This window comes from Podarcis raffonei, chromosome 16 (genome assembly GCF_027172205.1).
Source record: "Podarcis raffonei isolate rPodRaf1 chromosome 16, rPodRaf1.pri, whole genome shotgun sequence".
Classification (NCBI taxonomy): Eukaryota; Metazoa; Chordata; class Lepidosauria; order Squamata; family Lacertidae; genus Podarcis; species Podarcis raffonei.
Genome location: NC_070617.1, coordinates 10,726,630 through 10,732,459, shown reverse-complemented (window position 1 = coordinate 10,732,459; position 5,830 = coordinate 10,726,630). Strand labels below are relative to the sequence as shown.

General features: G+C 45.9%; 1 non-coding gene across 1 annotated transcript; it reads left to right on the top strand.

Moving 5' to 3' along the window:
- The first annotated feature begins 4,041 nt into the window (after positions 1-4,041).
- LOC128404518 (U2 spliceosomal RNA) lies at positions 4,042-4,232 on the top strand. Its single transcript, XR_008328119.1, has one exon. It is a non-coding gene; the product is annotated as a U2 spliceosomal RNA (small nuclear RNA).
- Positions 4,233-5,830: the final 1,598 nt, after the last annotated feature.

The following is a 5,830-nucleotide window of genomic DNA, read 5'->3' as shown; positions in this document are numbered from 1 at the left end:
TTTCACTCTCAGAATTTGGAAGGTTGCAGATGCAGGTTTCTTCCGCAAGGGGGGAGCAACGAGCCTTCCAATGATGTTCCCCTTTTTACATTGCTGGCTGCCTGCTGCGATTTTATTCTGTATACAATGCAGAAGACAAATGGAGCGTCCCTGTTCAGGGTGCCTGCCAGCCAGCCACGCCCTTTCCTAGGATAGTCCATTCCACATTTCCAGTTCTCCATTCCCCAATAAACTGTTTAATGTTTTAACCCTTGATTAGGAATTAAAAGTCAAATGCTTTTTAGACTTTTGATCTGGAGACATGGACGGCATTCGACTGGGCACAGGGGAATTCAACACCCTTTCATGCTCTTTTTTTTTCCACCCTGAGAAAGGCTACCAGCCCTGGTGGATTTCTGCCTGTTGAGCAAACTTGAACCAGAATATACTGTGATTCTAACAACTGTACAGGTTTTACCGGCTCTGAAATTCACCCTGTTGTAAACAAAATCTGGTCTCGTTCCCTTATGGGGTGCACAAGAGCCCTTATGGAGTCCTTTGTAGATTCTCCATTATAGGAGGAAATATTAGAGGCCAACCAGAGAATATTGAGAAGCAAAGCAGCTAGTAAGCCTGATCTTTATTAACGCTGTTGCAACAGGGTGCTCCCCTCACACGCAGGAGGACGGAGGAGGACCCAGAACAAAGGTGTGCCTCCCCTTATATAGACATTTTGAAATTCCCTGCCCTGGAGCTCAAGACCATCCCCAGAAACATACATACATACTTCACAGAAGGGGTGTAGCCCAAGACCACCCCCCAGATACATCATACCTACATCATAGAAAAGGTGGTCTACAACAGAAATCTGAGTGCTTTCTTTATCTTCTGTCCGCCAGATTATCTGATAATGCCTTATCTGATTGCCTTTCCTGGTAGTCTGGCCATTCCTTTGAGATGGTAATCACTTAATTCCTGAGATAATGGGAAGGTTCCCTCTCCCTCCTTGCAGAGAAACATTTGGTCAGTTTGGGAGTCAAAATGGTTTCAGGACTGTATTCCTGTGCTGCTCCAGACATGTGGTTTATATATTTATGTACGTGTTTGCTTGGTACATTTATGAACATTTATTATATATCTAAGACCTTAAAATTCTTATAACAACCCTGCGAGGCAGTAAAAAGCAAGCATCTAGGTCAGTGTTGTGGAGCGGTTGGACGCAGCGGAATGGTTGGAAGAACCAGATGGGGAACCCCCAGGGGAAGAAGGCTCAGGGAGTAGTGGTGGGTTAACAAGGCGTGGTCAACTGGGAGAAGAGGGAGAAGATTGGGAGGAGGAGGAGGAGGTGTGGGAAGCTGAAGAGGCAACAGGGTTTAGTGAGCAGGAAGAGGCTGTGGCAGAGAGCAGTTCAGAATCAGAGGCAGAAGCGGAGGCTGGAGAGGAGGGAGGCCAAGAGGCAGAGATGGATCAGGCTTGTGAAGGTGCACAATGTCTCTCTCTCCCCCTGCATCTCCCAGAACCAGGAGAGGCATGAAGCGGGAAGAGCAAAAACAGGCACACTGGTGTAGCGTCCAGTTGTTTGGAAATAACACGGGAAAGGAGGAGACATAGGAGGCGGGGACCGCTAGTCTCAACAACTGCTTCATGGAGGCAAGTTCTGAGTTGCTGTGCTCTCATTGGGCCTGATACTCCTGCGCAGATCCTGTTTTGCTAATAGGGAACCTCCAGCTTGCTCAGTGTGATTTACTGTTAGCTTGCTTCCGTCCATGAGGGAGATTTGTGTCGGGTCTACTAGTGAAGATGCGCCCACAAAAGAGCAGCATCCTGTTTTAAAAGTGACATTTTTTGTTGTTGTTCCATTTATGCATTGCTCAAAGCACCTCAAAGTGATTTCACAATGCAATAAAAACATATACAAAACACTAACGTTATATAAAAACAATTAAATTGCATCTATAGAAACAAGACCAAAGCCAACTGGGATAAAAACACCCACTGAGGGCTTGTCCATGTTTCGCTTTCTAGGCATGGGTCCGAGCATTATGGCTTTCTCCTGGGAAACCCTCTGTTTACCCCTGAATCAGAACAAATGTCAATCTGCAGAAAACTCAATTGCTGTTTGCTCTGATTCAGAAGTAAAGAACAGATTTCTCCATGGGAAATGGAGGTGTGGATGAGCCCTTGGAAGAGCTAAGTGAGAGTAAGTTTAAAATGTTAAACTGCAAATGCTTGGAATGCTTATCAAGGTTGTCACATTGTTTTCATGTGAGAGTCATAAAACCATACGCTCGGAGTATCTTTTGTAGCCCATGAAAGCTAACGCCATAAGTTAGTCTTGAGATACTACAAGACTCACTTTGTTACCTTACTTTATGAGGTAGAAGGAGGTCCTATTCTGGACAGAAGGAGGTCCTATTCTGGGAACTTCAACAGGGCTGCCTTACAACCAGCTGTAGGACAGCAACTTTAAAAAAAAGAAATTGCAGATTACATATTGGCTGATAGTTTTGAGGCCACCAATATGTCTCATATTGAGACATAAAATATTGGTGCAAAATGTTAAAACAGCAGCTATTTTGCTGCTCAGACTAGTTAATATCTTCCAAAAACAAAACGGCAGAATTACATTAGAATCATAGAATTGTAATTGTTGTTGTTGTTGTTGTTGTTGACTATTTATACCCCGCCCATCTGGAAGTTGGAAGAGACACCAAGGGTCATCTAGTCCAACCCCCTGCAATGCAGGAATAAAATTGTCCCTCTGTTAAAAGGCCAGGGTGGTGTAATGGTTCGACAGTGTTGGACCTAGTCCTGGGAGCGTACAGTGGACCCTCTGGATACGAATTTAATTTGTTCCAGGGGTCCGTGCACACCTTGAAAAATCTGTATCCAGAGGCGTTGCTTCTGCGCATGTGTGCGGCGTGATTGAGCGCTTCTGCGCATGTGCAAGCGGCAAAACCCAGAAAAATACTCGAGAGTAACATAACTCAAGGGTCTACTGTACCTCTATGCTCAAGCACATCATGGTGATCTTGACCCAGCCACCAACTCTTTGCGTAGCCTGCCTTGGGGGACTGTTGTGAGGAAGTCTGAGCACTCCAAGGGAAAGCACTGAGGAGCAGTATGGGTGAAGGATGCCTAAGTAGGCACTGCTGTATTTTCACTTGAAAATGCACTGTTTAGGACGACAATCTTAACATGAAATATTCTGCTATTTTTCTTCCTGTGGCCCACAGCTTGTCCACTAAGAAATACACTACTTTGCCCCTTCTGTGCTCCCTCCACGGGTGTAGCTGGGTGGGGGGGAAGCTGCCCCCCCTCAAATCAAGCAAATAAATAAGAATACTTAACTAACTCACCAATTGCATCACAGATAACTCAGTTCTCCCCCCTCAAAAAAAACACATAAAGCCTGCCCCCATCTAAAATAAAACCTGGCTACGTACATGGCTCCCCGCACTCGAATTTATTTTTTTCTGGTGATGCCACTGGTTCTAATCAACCAGACTCTGGTTACAAAGTTACAAAGGGAATGAGAACGCAGATACGTTTTCTCCTTGCAGTTACATTTCTTTACAGCATTACAATGTTTTACAGGAAACATTTGCCCTGCAAGCACCCCTTTGCCAATGAGCATTAGAGTTAACGGCAGCACGGATGTGTCTTTTGCACAGCTGTGTTTTTGCAGGATGCTCTCGGAGGAAGTTATCTAAGGGAAACTTTTGGGACCTCTGCTGGCAGGCAGCGAGTTAAATTATGCAGCACCTGGGCGAGTGAATGGGCGAGTTTATGTAGATTTAGCACCAATGGCCATCGAGCAACCAGGCAGACGGCTGAGAAATTGACAAAGTGGATGGAATACACTATTTTTGAGATTAAGCTGTCCATCAAGAGGCTGCTGAGTTGGACAACAGAAGCAGAAACGTTGTCCGAGTGTATTTTGTGGAATTGGAAACGGTGCTGAGTCCAGTGGGGCGGTGAGCGCTTTGCAACACCAGTTGCCCTCCGACAGCTCAAAATCCGTCCGGAAAGGAGCCCCGCGTAATTTTTGTTGCTTGAGGTATCGCTTCTCGGCCTTTTGGCTAAGATCAAGTGTAGTATCTGTTCTTATCAGTTTAATATCTGATATGTCCTCTATTTGAGGACTATATATTAAATGGATTTTTGGAATTGGGAGATGGAATAGGGGCTTGCTCCGTCCACTCCATGCATCGACCTGGTATTGCAGTATCTCCAGGAACGGTGCACCTCCCTTCGGGGAGAATATTGCTGGTTCAAAAAGTAGAATTCAGAGTTGTAACCATGCGGCTTAAAAGAATCACGTTAGACTTTTCTCTAAATATTACATGCAACCTCGTCTGCCCCCCCCCATTTGCATTTCCACCGTTAAGGGTTCGCAAGTGATTGGGGGAAATGTTTCAGTTTGCATGTAAAGTTGAATTTATCCAACTTGTGTACTTATTCTGAAACACAGCCACCCTTCAAAATCCAGTTATCTGATATGCTCTATATAGTTCCCCTAAAGGTAAAGGACCCCTGACAGTTAAGACCAGTCCTGTACGATTCTGGGGTTGCAGCGCTCATCTCACTTTACTGGCCTACCAAACAATATTTATGAAAATGCCTACTGAGCGGCATTATAGTGGTGAAAATGGCACACAAAAATCCGTTATATTAGAAGAAATTGCTTACAGAAATGTGCATGTTAACCAAAACAGTGTACAAAAATGGATTTATTTTTAAATGTGCTTAAAGCACATGAATTTCCATGAGGATTTTAAACATGAAAACTCACAAAATGCTGCAGAAATGTGGAGAACCGAATTTAAGATGGGGGAGGGGGAGGACAGAAACTAAGGAGGCTAATCTTCTCCATGAATCTATCTAATGGTGGTGATAACTGCTATTCCGGAAAGTGTACCTTTGCTTCTGCAGCACTGTGTGGAAATGGTGTGTGTGTGTGCTTGTGCATGGCTTTGGCCGCACTATCTGCTGGCAAGTGGCCCCTGGAAACTTACCCAGGAGAGAATGTGGCTCCCTGACTTTGACCCACTCTGCCAGTGTGGCAAGGAGAATGGTCTGGGGAGGGTCCCATGAGCCAAGCAGAGAGGCCTGGGGGCCACATCTGGCCCTTGAGGTCTGAGACTCCACACAACTGCCCTAGGGCCAGTCGCTTCCCAACCTGGAGACGTTGATATCAGAGGCCACAGGAGATGCTTCTCTGTTGCCTCTCTTTGGGGAGGGCAAATGGGGAGGGAGGGGGGAGGAAAATCCCTGTTAGATCACTTTGAGTGCCTTCCTGCTGGCTAGCAGATTAGAGTCCTCGTATCAGACACTCGCCTTGATACCAAGAGTGATCTTAGCCACAGAGATTATTCGCGGGTAAAAGATTAAGCACACTAAATATGTCTGGGGCCAACCTGGAGATGAGAGAAACATCTCCCATGTGGCTGGGGGGGGGAGGGAATGGGGAGGCATAAATGCCCTCCAAGGCACAGAGCCAAGATGGAGAAGGGGGGTGTGGGGTGTGGAGAAAGGGAGGGGGTACTGGCTCCTTTGCAACCTCAGCTGTCTCAAATGCTGAGCAAAGGTCCCAGAAAATGAAAGGGCAAAATATTGGGGTCAGGTGAAGGATTCGTTTGGCATGACTTATAGAATCACAGCATTGTAGAATTGGGACCCTGAGGGTCGCCTAATTCAATCCCCTGCAATGCCGGGATATTTCGCCCAGTGTGGGGCTCAAACCCACAACCCTGAGATTAAGAGTCTCGCTCCGGGTTAATTTCTGAACAAAAGTTGGCATTCCTGTAGTTGAAAATTTTGTGTGTAGATTTCCCCCTCTCTATCAGCT